This window comes from Fringilla coelebs (assembly GCF_963513975.1).
Source record: "Fringilla coelebs genome assembly, chromosome: 23".
NCBI classification, from domain to species: domain Eukaryota; kingdom Metazoa; phylum Chordata; class Aves; order Passeriformes; family Fringillidae; genus Fringilla; species Fringilla coelebs.
The window spans coordinates 3,852,340-3,869,107 of record NC_140049.1 but is presented as its reverse complement, the minus strand read 5'-3'; positions in this window follow the sequence as shown (position 1 = coordinate 3,869,107).

Genomic DNA, 16,768 nt, shown 5'->3' with positions numbered 1-16,768 from the left:
CTGATGATAACAAATGAACTCCTATGTCTGTGTTCATCCCAGAATCCAACAAAGATGAGGCTAAAAGAGAAGAGATCCACACCGAGGTGCAGCCTGCCCTTGAGCTGCCTGACATCCAGTAAAATCAGTGAGCATTCCTTCTGCTAGAGTGCCACAGGAAATCAAGGTATTTCATTTATGGCTCGAAAAGGCACGCTGATAATCCCTGTTTTCTAAGTAAAGAACACGTGTGCTTTGACATCCATCCCTGTCGCCCAGCTGTCCCAAAAAAGGCAGGGAGTGTGCCCTGGGGAAGGGATGAAGGAACATCATGGTACACAGGATCTACACCATGTCCTCCACAAGCAGCTGCCCCCACAAGAAAGAAGAATCCAGGTCCTAAAAAGGGACAGGACAGCAAAGGGCAGGACAGGGAAGGGCACGCTGTGGCAGGGCCACCCCACAGCAGGAGCCATCTGCTCCACCCCAGCCACCTCAGCACCTTCTGAGATCAATAAAATCCTCTCGGGTTTTTTAATCAAGCCAACAGAACTGCTCCCAGTTTTCCAGAGGCAGTGGCTGATCAATAGCTGGGTGAAGCAGCAGATCCAGCTAATCAAAGAACGTCATTAGCAGCAAGAGACTGAGCGTCTGTCAGGAGGTGGCAGTGACAGTCACCAGATGGGAGAGTGAGTAAACCTACACCAGGCGCTGGCAGCTTTATAAATAAAACTCTTGTCGAGCTCCCCGTGCCTCTCACTGAGTCCTGAGTTTCCCTGAGAAACCTGGAGAGCAGCAGAGGCCTTCCCCCACTCCTGGCTGTGAGATTTCCCTGTCATGGACATATTTGATGAAAAATCCTTTTGTTAAGATCTTTTCTCCTGAGAAGCTGAGAAGCTTCAGCTTCTCCATGTTTTGCTGCTTTGAAATGTGATTTAGAGAATTGTTTACCCAGCATGTGAAATTGTTTTTACTTGATGACCAATGACAGCCTCACCTGTGTCAAAGCTGTGAGCAGTCACAAGATTTTATTATCATTCCCTTCTATTCCTTGCTAGCCTTCTGATTCTTTTAGTGTAGCTTAAGTATATAATTTTCTTTTAATAGTGAATATATCATAGAATAATAAATCAGCCTTCTGAAACTTGGAGTCAAGGTTCTCATCTCTTCCCTCATCCTGGGACCCCTGTGAACACCAGCACATTTCCCTCTTGGAGGATGGATTCATTCTGGACCTTGCAGCATCTCCCAGAGTCTGATCCTGAATTTGAAACCACATTTCCCACTTGGAGGATGGATTCATTCTGGACCTTGCAGCATCCCCCAGAGTCTGATCCTTAATTTGAAACCACATTTCCCTCTTGGAGGATGGATTCATTCTGGGCCTTGCAGCATCTCCCAGAGTCTGATCCTGAATTTGAAACCACATTTCCCACTTGGAGGATGGATTCATTCTGGGCCTTGCAGCATCTCCCAGGGTCTGATCCTTCACCCAAGCCTACGAGGGCTTTGGGGGCGGGAGTTAAACCCTGGAAGCACCGATCAAAGCTGCTGCTCCGTGGGGTTTTCCCAGCTTTGGCGTCCCCTGGCTCGGGCTGGTCTCAGCACGTCTGGGGAAAGGAGCCTTTCTAAAGCCAAGTTTTTCTCTGCAGAGGAATCTGGTCAAAGGAAAATGACTGACCCGTTTCGCTGCTCCGTTTCCTTTAGTTTCATTCATATTTGCTTTGTAACCCGAGCCTTGAGCTATTTCAAAGATAAACAGCAGTCCAGAGGAGGCACAGTTTGGGAGCCTGGGGTCCTGCCTTTCCCATGGAGTCCTCCTTGGTTGCTCACCCGAGGCGAGGGCTGGGCTGGCTCCTGCTGGGAGCTGGGGCAGCAGAGCCCCACTTCCCTTTGCCCACAGGCTGGGGGGTGTTCAGGAAACCACATCAATTAATCATAGAATCGTGGCAAGGTTTGGGTTGGATGGCTTTAGAGCTCACCCAGTTCCACCCCTGCCATGGCAGGGACAGCTTTCCCCATCCCTGCTGGCTCCAGCCTGGCCTTGGGCACTCCCAGGGATGGGGCAGCCACAGCTTCTCTGTGCCAGGGCCTCCCCACCCTCACAGGGAAGAATTTCCTCCTTACACCCAATCTAAACATCCCATCTTTTCATTTGAAACCGTTCCCCCTTGTCCTGTCACCAAGCCTCTTCAGCACCTTTTAATTTACCTTAATTTCTAAAGTAAACCTGATGCTTGCAGGGAGTTTGTCCTTGCTCTATTTCAAGTCGTGCTTGATGATAAACTTAAGCTTTCTGCTGTAAAATTCATGTCATGGGGACAGATTTTCTCTCCATCATTTCACCTTTCACAAGGTAATTACAATGACAATACTCTGCTGGGGCCAGTGGGAAGCTATGAACCCTTCAGTCTGAATTTATTAAGAAATAAAGAATTTATTAAAGAAATAATGCAGGGGCAGGCAAGAGAAGGCCCAGTGCCACCATAAATATTTAATTTAAATAAAAATTTAACTTCTATGCCCCTTACAGCAAACCTGAACAGCAGAGCATCGGTGATGCAGAATTAGAGAGATTTCCCCAACACGATCCAATCCATCCTACAGAGGGGACAGAGGGGTGCCGGGTCCCCGTTCGGGGGTGTCGGGGACTCCGGGATGTTGGAGCTCATCGGCAGAGCCGCCACGAGGTGGCCCCCGGGCCCCGCCGGGCCCCGCAGCGCCCGCGGCCGCGGGACGGGAGCGGCGCGGAGGCTCCGGGGTCGTTGTCGGACGCGGAATAAAAGGACGCGGATGCTGGTGTGAAAAATGGGTGTTTTATGATTGGCTTTTGGCAAATATTCAAATGGATGTGATCTGTGTTGTGTTAGAAAGTGATGCTGTATTAATTTTCTTAAGTAGTGTGTTAAATATAGCTTTAGGTTATAACAAAATGTTAAGATAGAAACTATGCTATGTAAGATACTTTTTTTAAAGAAAAGACTCGCAGTGAGATGGCAGCCACAGGACACCTGAATCTTTCAGAGAAAGGGAATTTATTGCTCCATTATCAAGTTCTTCCCACCTTGCTCAGCCCTGCAGACGCTGTCAGAATTCAGAGGAAGAAGCTGACACTGCCCAGAGAGAATCCTGTGTGTGAATGGAATTTATGCATCATGGATGAGGTGTATGAATATGCAACATTCTATTCCTTTTAAGGGTTAATCCTCTGTTAACATGAGTCCTTTTTTGGGTTTATTTTGCCCAGAAAGAGGTGCCCAGACATCCAAAACTCTTTGTTTTTATTGTCTCATATTGTCCTAATCCAAATTGTCCAAATTATTATTACTCTAATTATATTGCTATTTTTATAACCGTTTAATTATCATTAAATTTTAAAATTAAAAAAACCCCAAGTGATTGGCGTTTTTCACACTGGAATGGTAAGGTAAGAAGAAAGGAAGTTTATTTTCTGATTCTAATATTTACAGACTTTCAAAAGTGACAGTGGATTGGAGGATGAAAGTGATCATTGGAGGATGACACTGGGCAAACCAACAGTCCATGAAATTTCTCCTCCTCTCGACAGGAATGTAAAAACAATGATTATTTACATAAAATAATGTAAACATCAGAAGGCTTAGAAGAACCGGGTGACACTCTGGGGTCCCAACCTCTCCCCTGGCTCAAAGAGAACCATCCTGGTTCACCCCACAGCAGGAATGGGGTCAGAGAAGGGTTGGACTGAACCTTCTGAACCTTCTGGACCTTCTGGACCTTCTGGACCTTCTGGACCTTCTGGATATCAGAAGGTTCCTCCCCCAGAGGGTGGTGGGCACCCACATGCACCCACTGCTCTTCTCACACACCCCACAGCTTTAGAGAGCAGAGGAAGAGCCACCATGTGGGGTCCAGCATGGGTAAAACCCACCAGATTTTGTTCCCTTTTTATCAAAAAACAAACAAACAAACAACAACAAAAAACCAAAACAAAAAAAAAAAAAACCCAAGAAAAAAAACTAAAAACAAAACAACAAAAAAACCTGAAACAAACCAACTAAAACAACCCTCTCTGAACACCAAACCCAGCAGCAGTGACCTCCAACTCTCACCCAGGAGAAAAATCATCCAGATGAGAATGGAAACTGATTTTTCCCTCCTTGCACTCCCATTTCCACGAGGGAACAATCAGGCTCAGCCTTTACGTGCCAGCAGTGGCTGATCCATGAACGTGCTCTCCATGGCAAGAAATAAACCAGACTGTTATTTGATTTTAGCTGAGTTACCAGGAAAAAAACACACCACGAAGATGAGGGTGATGATCATTAAGGCTCTGTGCATCCTGTTCTTCTCCCTGGTTGGATTTGTGGGAGCACGAGGTTGGTGAAAAGCGTTCCCACCTAAAAAATGATCATTCCCTTCAATAATCTTTTTAGGAGAGGGGTAATAGAGTTGAAAAGATGCTGTTAATCACCATTACAACTATCAACGCCAATTGTAAGGCAACGGAAGGATGGAAATAAGCACAGGAGGTGGCACTGGAAGCTGCACCGAGGTTTTTTTCCAGCGTTCCCGGAGCTCCAGCTCAGCTCCCGGCAGCTGCTCCGCTCTCCCAGGAAGCGGCTGCATCCCAGTGCCTGGAAGTGATCCTTGTGCATGGCTTGCAAATCTATTTATAAAGCACTGTGGGATCCTTCAGGATGAAAGGAGCTATTGGAACTCGCGTTTATTTCCCAAAAATGCAACCACAAACTTTCTCACGTTGCTCCACCCAGGACGAGTCTGAGAAATCTCCTTTTTATGGACACCCTCTCTCCCACCGGGGCACGGGATGGGCCTGGCTGGCAGCACCAGCCCCTCGCCGGGGATATTCACCCCGGGCAGCACCAATCTGCGGCAGCAGGAGATGGAGCGATGCCCCTTGGCACACGGTGGGAAGAGGCAGCAGCACCGAGCCGGGATTCCCGGCGGGGATTAGCACCCGGCGTTGCTGACATTCCCGATCGGGACGGATCCCCCGACCCTTCCCGCTGGGCATTCCCGAGCTGACACACAGAGCCCATGATTGCGAGACATGTCAGGAAATGCTGCTCGGGATTAGAGCTGTCTGCCCGCCGGGGATGAGGATTTTCCTGCCCCTTTCCCGGCACAGGGCAGGGGACACAGCGCTGTCCCTGGACTGAGCAGGACCTAAGGGACAAACCAGCGTGTCCTGGCTGTCCACCTCCACCAGTGACCCCATCCAGGGAGGGTTTAGCACAAGGCTAACACTAAAATCCCCCAGCACTGACCCCTCCCTCTGCTTTTCCCAACACAAGGATTTTTCCACCTGGAAACTGGATCCTGACTCATTGCCCACCAGATGCTGCCAAATGTACTTCCCCGAGTCACAGTCACAAAAACCATCACTCACAAACACAGAGATGCACAGGGCCTGAAAAAATTGGACTTTAAAGGGATGGAGCCTGTCTGGGTCAGCTGTTGTCTGTCTCTGCCCAGACACATGTGAGATGGGTTTGTTCGGATTCGGGCTCTAAAAGATGAGACTGGACTCTCTGATTTTTGGTCTTCAAGGCTGTTTATTATTTCTTATCTACAAAGTTTTCTCTCTGCCCAGCTGGGATCTGACCAGCAAGGCAACTGAAGGCACTCTGACCGCCCACAGAGCAGTCGTGTCTTTTTATAGTAAAAACTATATAAATCATATTTACCTTTTATCCCCAATACTTGTCACCCTTGTTAGCAAGTGCATCTTCACTAAGAACCAATCCACAAGTGCCAACATCAGACAGAAAATGGATGACAAGAAGAAGAAAGAAGAACTATGAGATACACCTAATTTCTTCTAACTTGTCTCTATAACTCCCTGGTACCAAAACCTTAAAACCTGTGTTTCACCTTGCAAATATACTGTTTTTACACCATTCAAACCCCAGTGATTCTCATATCCTCATATGCAGGTGGCACATCCTTAGAGGGATCAAAGTCAAGCCACCAAGTGCTTCTGGCAACATTCCAAGACCTCCGAGCCCCCCAAGGGTTCTCTCGGTATCTCTGGAGATCTGGAGTGATGTGCTGAGTTCCCACAGGAGCCCAGCTGCCAGGTGAAACCACAGATCCCACACCACCAAAACCCAAGGCTGGGACAAAGGGACCTGGTTTTAAGGCCATCACCGCTGTCCCTGGCTGTCACCTCCTGCCACAGATGGGTGACAAAGTCAGACCCTGGAGCAGGAGGAGGCTCTTCCCAGCAGCCAAACCCAGCCTGGCACAGCCCCATGAGCCCTGCGTGTGCCTCCTGTCCGTGCCACCTCCCAGAGCCCTTCTCTCTGCTGGCATCCACACATGACCCAAACCCCCCTGCTCTGCCAGCACAGAGCAGGCATTTGTGTGACAAGATTATGGAGATTAGCCCCATTAGCATAAGCAGCTCCTGGGCTGGCCCTAATCCAGAGGGACATATGCAGCCCATGCTGCTGCTGCTGCTGCTGGTCCCAAGGACCTGTGGCAGCTGGGGGACACGATTGTCACCCATGTCCCCGTGTCAGGGTGGGCACTGTGTGCCAGCAGGGAGCCACAGACCCTCCCAGCTCAGCCCAGACCCTGCAAAGGGCTGGCCACACTGGGGGACTTTGGGGACAATCCAAGGGGTGGCAGTGACCCCAGCAGCACAGCCCTGGGTCAGGGTTTGGGCAATTCAAAGGGTGGCAGTGACCCCAGCAGCACAGCCCTGGGTGAGGGGTTTGGGGACAATCCGAGAAGTGGCAGTCACCCCACTCCACCAGCATACCCCAGGATGAGGGATTTGGGGACAATCCGAGGTGGCAGTGACACCACTCCACCTACACAGCCCTGGGGCAGGGTTTGGGGACAATCCAAGGGGTGGCAGTGACCCCAGTCCAGCAGCACAGCCCTGAGTCAGGGTTTGGGGACAATCAGAGGTGGCAGTGACCCCACCCTGGCAGCACACCCCTGGCTGAGGGATTTGGGGACAATCCGAGGGGTGGCAGTGACCCCAGTCCAGCAGCACAGCCCCAGGTGAGGGATTTGGGGACAATCCAAGGGGTGGCAGTGACCCCACCCCACCAGCATACCCCAGGATGAGGGATTTAGGGACAATCCGAGGGGTGGCAGTGACCCCACCCCGGCAGCGCAGCCCTGGGTCAGGGTTTGGGGACAATCAGGGGTGGCAGTGACCCCACTCCAGCAGCATACCCCTGGATGAGGGATTTGGGGACAATCAGGGGTGGCAGTGACCCCACCCTGGCAGCACACCCCTGGATGAGGGATTTGGGGACAATCCGAGGGGTGGCAGTGACCCCACCCCGGCAGCGCAGCCCTCCCGCCCGCACAGGAGCAGCGGGGCTGGCCGGGCTTTACCGGGGCTTTACCGGGGCTTTACCGGGGCTTTACCGGGGCTTTCCCGGGACTTCTGCTCAGGCTGCAAAAACCCTTGGGCCACCGAGGCGAGGCTAAAAGCGGCCGGGCCGGGCTGGACGGGCCGAGCTCCGCGGGGCCGGGGCCGCCCCGGTGCCGAGCCCCGGGTGGGATTGCATTGCAGAGCCCCGCGCTGGCACGCGGAGCGGCCAGAAATAAACCCTGTGGGTAGCAACTGCAAACACAGCAACGGCACGGGCCGAGGTGGGACTCTCTTCTTTGGGTGTCTGTTTGGGGTTTTTTTTTGTTTTGGTTGGGTTATTTGTTTTAAAGAGGTTTTTGCTTGGGATGTGAGCTCCCCGGAGCATCCACGGGCTGAAAGGGGCAGCAGGATTATTCCATGGAGGTCTGGGGCTCCCAGAAGCATCCTCACTTTATGTACCAAGATGAGACTCATTTTTTTGGGGTGTTTGTTAGGGATTTTTTTGGCAGGAGAGATTTGTTCTAAAGAGGTTTTTTCCTTGGGATGTGAGCTGCCCAGAGCATCCACGGCCTGCAAGTTTCAGCAGGATTATTCCATGGAGGTCTGGGGCTCCCTGCAGCATCCTCACTGCCTTTTCATGAACCAAAATGGAAATCACTTTTTTAAGGCGTTAGTTAGAAGCTTTTTTTGGTTGATTTTTCTTCTTTGGTGGGAGAGATTTGTTTTAAAGAGGTTTTTTCTTGGGATGTGAGCTCCCCAGAGCATCCATGGGCTGAAAGTGGCAGCAGGATAGCTCCATGCAGGTCTGGGGCTCCCAGCAGCATCTTCACTGCCCTTTATGTGCCACAGGCTTTGGGATGCTGGGGTGAGTGGAGAAATGCTGGATACAGCACCAAGCAGAGCCAGCAGGATGCAGGGACAGGCTGGAATCAGGGGTATCCCAATATTTGGGAGACATCACTGACATTGCTGTGTTCTGGTCCCTTTCCAGCTGTTTTTGCACCTCGTGGACAGGGAAAGGGAGTCAGGAATGATTTGGGCTGCCTCAGATGGACCCCTCAGGAGCCAGGATGGTGCCCACAGACCCCTGCAGGGGCAGGATCCAGGAGGGCAGCAGACAGAAAACAGGGAAGATGGCCTGACTGAAGTGCCCAAATGAGATTTGTATAAAATATCCTTCCTGCAAGCAAAGCACAAGGTCACCCCAAGGCTGGGACAGGGACAGAGCAGTGACAACGCTCCCACCTCCCACCCCTGCCAGCCCTGCTGCTGGTGGCACTAATCCCTGGTGGGAAGAGCTCTGCAAATGGCATCAGGGAGGCTGGAGACAGGGAAAGGACCAAAACTGGGCTCACCAAAAACTGCATTTGTTGTGGCCCTGTGGGAAGGTAAAAGATCTTTCTGTAACACTGCCAGAAAGGGCCATGGAATGGGACCAGAACCAGCCAACTTCTGCAGACCCAGCAGGGTAGGTGATGCATGAAACTCTGGGTTTAGTTTAATAGGGGGGGAAAAAATAATCATAGAATATTTGGAAAGGTTTGTGTCACTCTGGTGCATTTCCCATCACATGAGGATGTGTCAAAGACCACGCTCAGTCCTGCCAGTGCTGAAGAGGGGCCTGAAAATAGTTCTAGCAAAGCATATGATCATTAGACAGGGGAAAAGGAGAAGAAAAAGCAGATTGGAGAGTCTTTCTTACCTCTCCTGTCACCTTTTTCTCCTCCTGGAAGCACAGCCAGTGCCCCCTGATGAGGAATGAGATGGCCAGGGAGGTGACACGCTGTGGCCAGGCTGTGTCACCAAGGCCTTGTCAGCTCAGCTCCACGCAGCTGGCACTGCTAAACCCTCCTGAATCAGCACCAGCTGGCTGGAAAATGAAAGCTGGGCTGTTTGCTCCCCTCTTGCACCTCCCAAAATAACCAGCAGCTTCCCTCTGAGCACACACAGCCCCAGCTCCCCCAGCACTGCCAGCCTGTCCAGCCTCCTGCTCCCTGTGCCCCACCACGTTCATTTTTGGGCATTTTTTGGCATTTTTGAAGCTCACCAGGCTGCAAATGCCTGAGAAGTGCTGGAGAACAGAGCTCCCCCCATGCCAGGGTCCTGCAGGGAGGTTGTGAGGTGCTGTGGGGCACATCCAGCAAGGAGGGAAATCATCTCCAACCACCCTCATTGTTTCCACTTTTATCTCATCCAAAGAAGAAACAGAGCAGAAAAAGGTGGGCAGCACATTTCTCCAGGCTCCTTCAGAAGTCTGAGGAGCTGCAGGAGCTGCCCAGCTCCAACCTCAGACAGGACTTGACAGCATCCAGCCCAAACCATGCCAGGGGCTGAGCTCCCCACAGGGAAACAGCAGGGAAGGGAATTGTGCAGGGGATCCGAGGGGGATCTGCAGCTCCTGCCTCAGAGTCAGCCTCAGACAAATAAAATCATCCCCCTCTCCTTCCCTGCCTGAATTTCTCTGTGCTGGTGGCTCTGGGAGCAGAGCAGCTCCGGTGTAAATCACTTGCACGACCTTTCCTGTTTGATGACTTTACAGCTGGCTGCTCACACCTCACATATAATTCCATTTATGCCATCCATCATTAGCACCTGCTGGAGAGCCTGGCAGCTCCTGGGGCTGCTGTGGCAGGGGCAGGGCACGGGACAGGGTCACAGGAGGTGGCACTGCCCTGCAGAGCCCGGGCAGGGCAGGACATGGCCAAGGACCTCGGGGATTCTTGTTCAGATTAAATTAAATCCCTCTTTTGTCTTCTCCTCATTTTCCACCCACTCTGAGCTCCTGGAAATGATTTTCCCAACTCTTTTCTCGGTTCTACAGGATCATCCTCACGTGGGTGCCTATCACAAAGCCCTTGAGGGCCACAGCAGCTGAGCTCCACTCTGCCAGCAGCTTCTTGGTTATGAGTTCTTGCCTTTCCATGTCCTCAGCAGCTGCCTCACAGCCAAAAAACAACCCAGGGCAAGACCTGGCTGTGGCAGTTCTCATCTGGAGAGATCCTCACTCACATCTCCCCTACCCAGGTGCAGGTGAGGTGTTGCCACAATTAAATTTTTTAAAATTTTTAAAAATTAAAAAAAAATTGAATTAATTTTTTAATTTAATAATTATTTTAAATTTTTATTTCTTTATTAAATCCAGCCTGGATGGTGTCACCACTCCATACTTCCAGCAGCACAATCTCTGGGCTAATCAGGCACGTGCTTCATTGCTCTCAACCCCTTCTCGGCTATGCTTAATTACACTTAATTATTGTAATCCCGGTCTCTGCCTTCCTACCTCCAGCCCAGCCCATCAATCCCGGGGATACTGCTGCGCTTGTCGAGCGGAATTCCAGAGCTTCCGAGCCGGCGGGAGGAATGCAAACCCTTACATGGCTCTGCTCCTCTGCCAGGGCTGGGGCTGCCTCTCCCTGGGCTTTGGAAAGCTCCTCTCAGCGTTTAAGAATGGACAGATTTATCGGGGCAGCTATTCCATCCCCGCAGACAAAGGGAACCGGCCCGAGCACACTTCAGGAGCGATTATTTAAATCCCCCTGTCTGCCAGAAAGCTGCTGGTGCCAACAATCCCAAACTCTCCTGCCACTCCTTATAAGTTCAGTTTTCCCCTGATGTCTCTGTCTGCATCTTGCACCCAGGGAATCACATTTAAACTCTGCAGAGAGAGGGATGGGAGCACAGGAAAATAGCTGGTCAAGAATATGAGTTTATTCCTGGGTTTTACACCCAAAATCCAAGTGAAGGGAGCAGTCTGCAGAGGGAAAGGTGTTGCTGAGGATCTGTGCACGTGGTGTCCCAAAAAGTGTTGGCAAAGCTCGTTTGGGTAATTTGACAAGAGGAAAGAAAACAAACCCCGAGCTGCCACCACTCCCTCCTCTCCTGTGCCACCGAGTTTACACAAACCATCAGATTTTTGTAATCATCCCAACAGCAGCACTCTGAGCCTGCTCACTGAGGCTTAAAGAAATCATAATTAGGAGCAAAATTCTCCTCTTTGGTTCACACAGCCATGGCAGGGACACCTTCCACTGTCCCAGGTGGCTCCAAGCCCTGTCCAGCCTGGTCTTGGGCACTGCCAGGGATCCAGGGGCAGCCCCAGCTGTGCCAGGGCCTGCCCACCCTCAGTGCAGAATTTCCCCCCTAATATCCAATCTAACTCTTCTCCCTTCCAGTTTGAAGCTCTTCCCTCCTGCCCTGTCACTACAATAATTAACAATAATTAACACCACAGGAGTAACAAACTCCAGGGTTCTGCTCCCCATCACGAGGGGCTGGGAACACAAACCCTGAGAGGAGCCCCTGGGGAGCTGGGGGGGCTCAGCCTGGAGAAAAGGAGAGCCAGGGGTGCCCTCATCACTCTCACAGCTCCTGAAAGGTGCCTGTGCTCAGCTGGGCTGGGCTCTGTCTGCAGGGACTGACAGAACAGAGCACACAGCCTGAGCTGCACCGAGGGAAATACAGGCTGGAGAGCAGGGAAAAGATTTTACAGAAAGAGTGATAAAGGTTTTTACAGAAAGGTGATAAAATTCTGGAATGTTCTGCCCAGGGAGGTGGTGCAGTCCCCATCCCTGGGGGTGTTTAACAAAGCCTGGATGTGGCTCTGGGTGCCAGGGTTTGGCTGAGGTGCTGGGGCTGGGCTGGACTGGATGATCTTTAAGGTCTCTCCCAACCCAGTCACTCTGTGAATTCTGTGAATTCTGTGAATCTTGGTGCACATTCAGGTTTTTACCAACATCCCAGGCTCAGCTCTGGTGTTGGATTCCCCAGCCCTCCACTGGCACCAAACATTATTTCCCCTCACAGCTCCTGGTGCAGCTCAGACAGCAGAATTTGGGAGACAATCCCTTATCAAGTTACATCAACAAGCATTACAGCAGGGCAGATAAGCTTATTTTTTTAATCTGAGGTGCTGTGCTTGAGAAAATGTCACTCAGAGAGTGTCCTGTGGCCTCATGGCAGGCTGAACACAGAGCTACACATTTATATACAAATACCACAATCAAAGACATCTAAATCTCGACATATATTTTTTTTTTACTGTTTTTAGCTTGCAAACTTTTAAATAATCAAGTATTTGCTGTTCAGTGACATTGAAATGAGGTAAAAATCCACTGTGCTGTCTGCACACCGTGTGTGTTTAACACACAGGGTTTAATCACCCAGGTTGTAGCTGGAGACCTTTTATTGGAGCATGATTTCATCTTCAAACCATCCCAATATCCACTTGTGTACAGTAAGTTACCCATTTATAGGTTTCTAATAAAAGCAAATCTTCCCTAAGTGGCTGTTACTGGATTTCTCCTTTCAGCCTGGGGATAAGCAGGATTCTGGGCTTTAAAAAGCTCTCTAGTGGGCTGAATAAGAAAGTGACAACTGAAGAATGTCATGGCAAAACTCTGGTGAGTTCTAATTACAGCACTGTTAACGAGGGGAACATTGGTCAGAGCAGAGCTTCATCACGTTTAGCACAGACACAGGAACCTCCCACTCACACAGTGACAATTTTCTCTCCTCTCCAGGCAGATGCCACAGGAGGTGGTGTCTGCCAGCACAAGGTAAGTTCCACCATCTGGAAAGAATTAATTCCTTTTCCATTTTAATCAAGGACTTTAAGGAATTTGCACACTCGATTGCTACAGAAAATGATGCATTTATTTTCTTTTTTAAAAATGACCCAAAGTACAACTTCAAGGAATCTGCTCATTACATTTACATACATAGTTTGAGACTGACTGATTTCCAGAATGTTCCTCCACACTTATATATCCACATTCCCCACCCTATCACACCTCATCACGATATTTCTAATAAAAAGGCAAAGCTGCAGATTCTGAGCACTGCTGACATTTAGCTGGAACATCTGCAATGTGTAAGAGCCCCTGGACAGGAACGTGGCTGCAGGGAGGCTGGTAAAACCCTGAGTGCTGTGTGTGGGGAGGCTCTGGACAGCACAGGCTGCCCAACCCTGCCAGCCCCTCTGATGTGGAATTAAAAAAATCCAAGGAAATGTTCTGGAGCCACAGATTTGTCCTGGTACAGAGGGATTTACAGAGCTGGAGGTGTCGGTGGCCTTTTGGAACGTGAGAGCTCTCCAAGGAGATGTAGGAGGTGTATTTATTTCTACAAACTGCCCTTAAATTAATAAAAAAAATAAAAATCAAGTGGTGTCTGTGATCTTCAGACTCTGCACAACTCCCTGCCAGGAGGGGACAGCCAGGAGGGATTTGGGATCTTATCCCAGGGAACGGGGACAGGAGGAGAGGGAACGGCCTCAGGCTGGGCTGGGGAGGCTCAGGTTGGACATCAGCAGGAATTTGCTGATGGAAAGGGCTGGAAGGGGCTGCCCAGGGGGGTTTGGAGTGCCCATCCCTGGAGGTGTCCAATGACTGGCACTGGTCTGGGTGACGAGGTGGGGATCAGGCACAGGCTGGAATTGATGATCCTGGAGGGCTTTTCCAGCCTTACAATTCCAGGATCCTGTGAAGCACCAAACATTAAATCACACTGCCCAGGCACCCACAGCTCTGAGCACCCAGCACGTGCAGAAACCCCAGGATTTTTCATTAAAGTCTCTGAGCACAGTTTGTTTTCAGTCTCAGCTGGTGCTGCACACAAGTCCCACAGATCTTTCTATATTATTTTGGCTCTCCTCTTCCACAAGGGAATTAAACTTTGGCAGGCAGGGGATTTGTATCATTTCAGCAGAGATCTCTGGGTGCAGCATCAGCCTTTTGCTTGTGTGCCTGGGATTAGCAAGACATTGCTGAGATCATCATATATATGTTTCACAGGCAGGACAGCTTTTGGTATTAAACAAGTAAAAAAGCCAGGAGAGCTGCAGTGAGCAGCCCTTTCAAAAGGACCCTGTGTTTGTTTGAGAGGTAGTTTTGAAGATGATCATCACTGCAAAGAAGTTCTGCAACTGCTTAAAAAGTTTTCAACTGCAAGAGGTAAAAAATATTGTAAGTGATCACTCACTCTTCCACAAAAGTTGGATGAAATCTCTGTCCCATGAATCTGCTGTGAATTTTTGGGTCACTGGTCAACCAGGATTGCCACCCCAGCAGGCTGGGAGGATAAAAAACCCCAGTGAGGAGTTCCTGTGGTACCCAGAAAATCTCTAGATTTAGGTTTGGGTCTTTCAGATGTGCTGCTTGTGCATTGTCATTGATTTCTATAAAAATATTGCTGAGGCAAACAGCTGGAACTGCAGCCAAAGAACAGCTGTTATTGGCACCTCTGACAGGGCAGTAAAACACTCTGAGGAGCATTTTAAAACAGGTTTGGGTGAGTTTTAGAAATGCAGAGCCTGATTTGCTGTAAACACAAGTGATTTGCATGTGTTCTGTGCTAACTTCTGAGGAGAACACCACTGAGGTGCCAGTGCTGGCAGCTCAACAAAGCAAAGCTCCCTCAAAAATAAAAACTGCTCTTTAACCATCCAGACATTTTTAATTTTAGGCTACTTCCAACATTCTCCTAATGATGTGATGGTTTCTGGTGATTTCAGAGCTCACCAGGGTTTGGCTTTCCCAAAAACAAGTGTGACTTTGAGGTTTGGCCCTATCTGGTGAGCACAGGCACTGAGACCATGCCCAGCCCTGATAAATGACAGTGACACAGCCCAGGGTCCCCCACGTGGGGCTTGGGCAACTCCTGCTCCCTTTCACAGGGAACTCAGCCACTCCAGGGTGTGCAGGGATGATTCCTCACTGGATATTTATTGGCTCACCTGGAGGGCTCTCCCAGTTTGGGAATTCTGCATCAAACTATTCACCAAAAGCAAATGTTTTATGAAGAAACTGGGGATTAGTGATTGGAAACAGGACCCCAATATTCTCAGCTGTGTTTCCTGGGTTAGGAAGAAGTTTCCAGCCCAGTAAATATCTGCTGAGGCTGCTTTTCCTTCTCACCCAAATTAGCAATTCACTTAACTACATATTTGATTTTCAAATATGGCAGTACCAAGTAAGGAAGAGCAAGTCTTAAACAAACACCTCGTGCAGTCAGGGCAGGCAGGGCATGCTGAACACATTTTCTAGATGAAAAGCCACAGTTTTGCCAGTTAATTGCTTTATCTGCAGCTTCACAGCCCCAGCCTTAAGCAAAATGACTCAGTGTGCACCAGGGGCAGCCACAGGAGGAATTCCCTCACAGTCACCTCTTCCCACAAGTCACAGAATTCTCAATATTATTCTACACTTTTTATAGACAAAATGGTTCTGAAGCAGGACCCTGCTGTGTGCTCCTGAGCCCTGTTTGTGCAGCTCCCAGGACACCACCACTGCTCCTTCTGCCAGGCTCCAGCACCACCATCACTTTATCTTCTCTATAAAATCCTTTTCCATGCACCTTTCCTACCAAGCTCTTGCTCCTGAAAGGTTCCCTTCTCCTCTCTCACCGGGTGTGTTTTGTTAAAAAGAAATGTAAAGGGCAGAAAAGGAAGAAGGAGATTTCTGCCTTCTGAAAATGTTCCAGATCTATTAGAGAGTCTACTAAAATCAATGATATCTTCTGCCACTTCCCTGGTTCTTCATTCAAATAAAACTTCACTCAGCCTAGCAAATATAAAAAATACCAGCCATGTGTTGTTGTGAGTGACCCAGGCCAGCCCATCCCTGCTGCTTGCTGCACGGATAGGGGCCAGACTGTTATTTTAATATCATTGCTAAGCTCACTGAATTGACACTTGCTCAACAAAACAACTCAGAAGAGCTCCACACATGAGAACCTGCATTTCAGCTCCTGGGAACCTCAGTCTAAAGTCCTTTGGAGCTTTGGCTGAGGCTTTTTGAGGTTTTTTGGAAGCCTCCACCCAGTGCTGTAATGAGCCAGAGGGGCCAGAGCAGCCCCATCTCCTCAGGGGAAGGGTCTCCTACTCAACATTTGCTCATTTATCTTTAAAATCCCCCTGGTGACTCCTTTGTTTGCATAGTGAGAGTCTCCTTCCTTTAGCATTCCAAACCTGCTGCAGAGAAAGTCATTCCATTTAAAACCTTCTGTTCATAAAAGCTCTAAATTGAATTTAAAGTCCTGTTCAGGCACCTGGCAAGGGATCAGATGGTTCTGGAGATGGACTCGGGCCATGAGGCTGCAAGGAGGAACAACCCCAACAAGCTGTGCTGTGGTTGTGACAGGTCACACCACCCTGGCATGTTCTGGGAAGATAAAGGAAGAGGAAATACAAGCTCATGGAGTTCAAGAATGAGAAAATGTAGGCACTCAAAGGCCCCAAGGAAGGCAATTAGAAACAAAGCAGCTCTTCCCATAAAATATTTCCATTTGGATCAGCCAGTTCTTGCACCTTATCAGTCTTTCCTGGTTATGTTTCCAGAGATTTTGTTGAGATTTCAGAGCACACTCCCAATTATAAATGTGTGTTTCCCTCCCCTCCCCTCATTTTCCAGTCACAGCCCTGGGCCTGAAAAAGTTCTGCTTGTCTGACAGGGG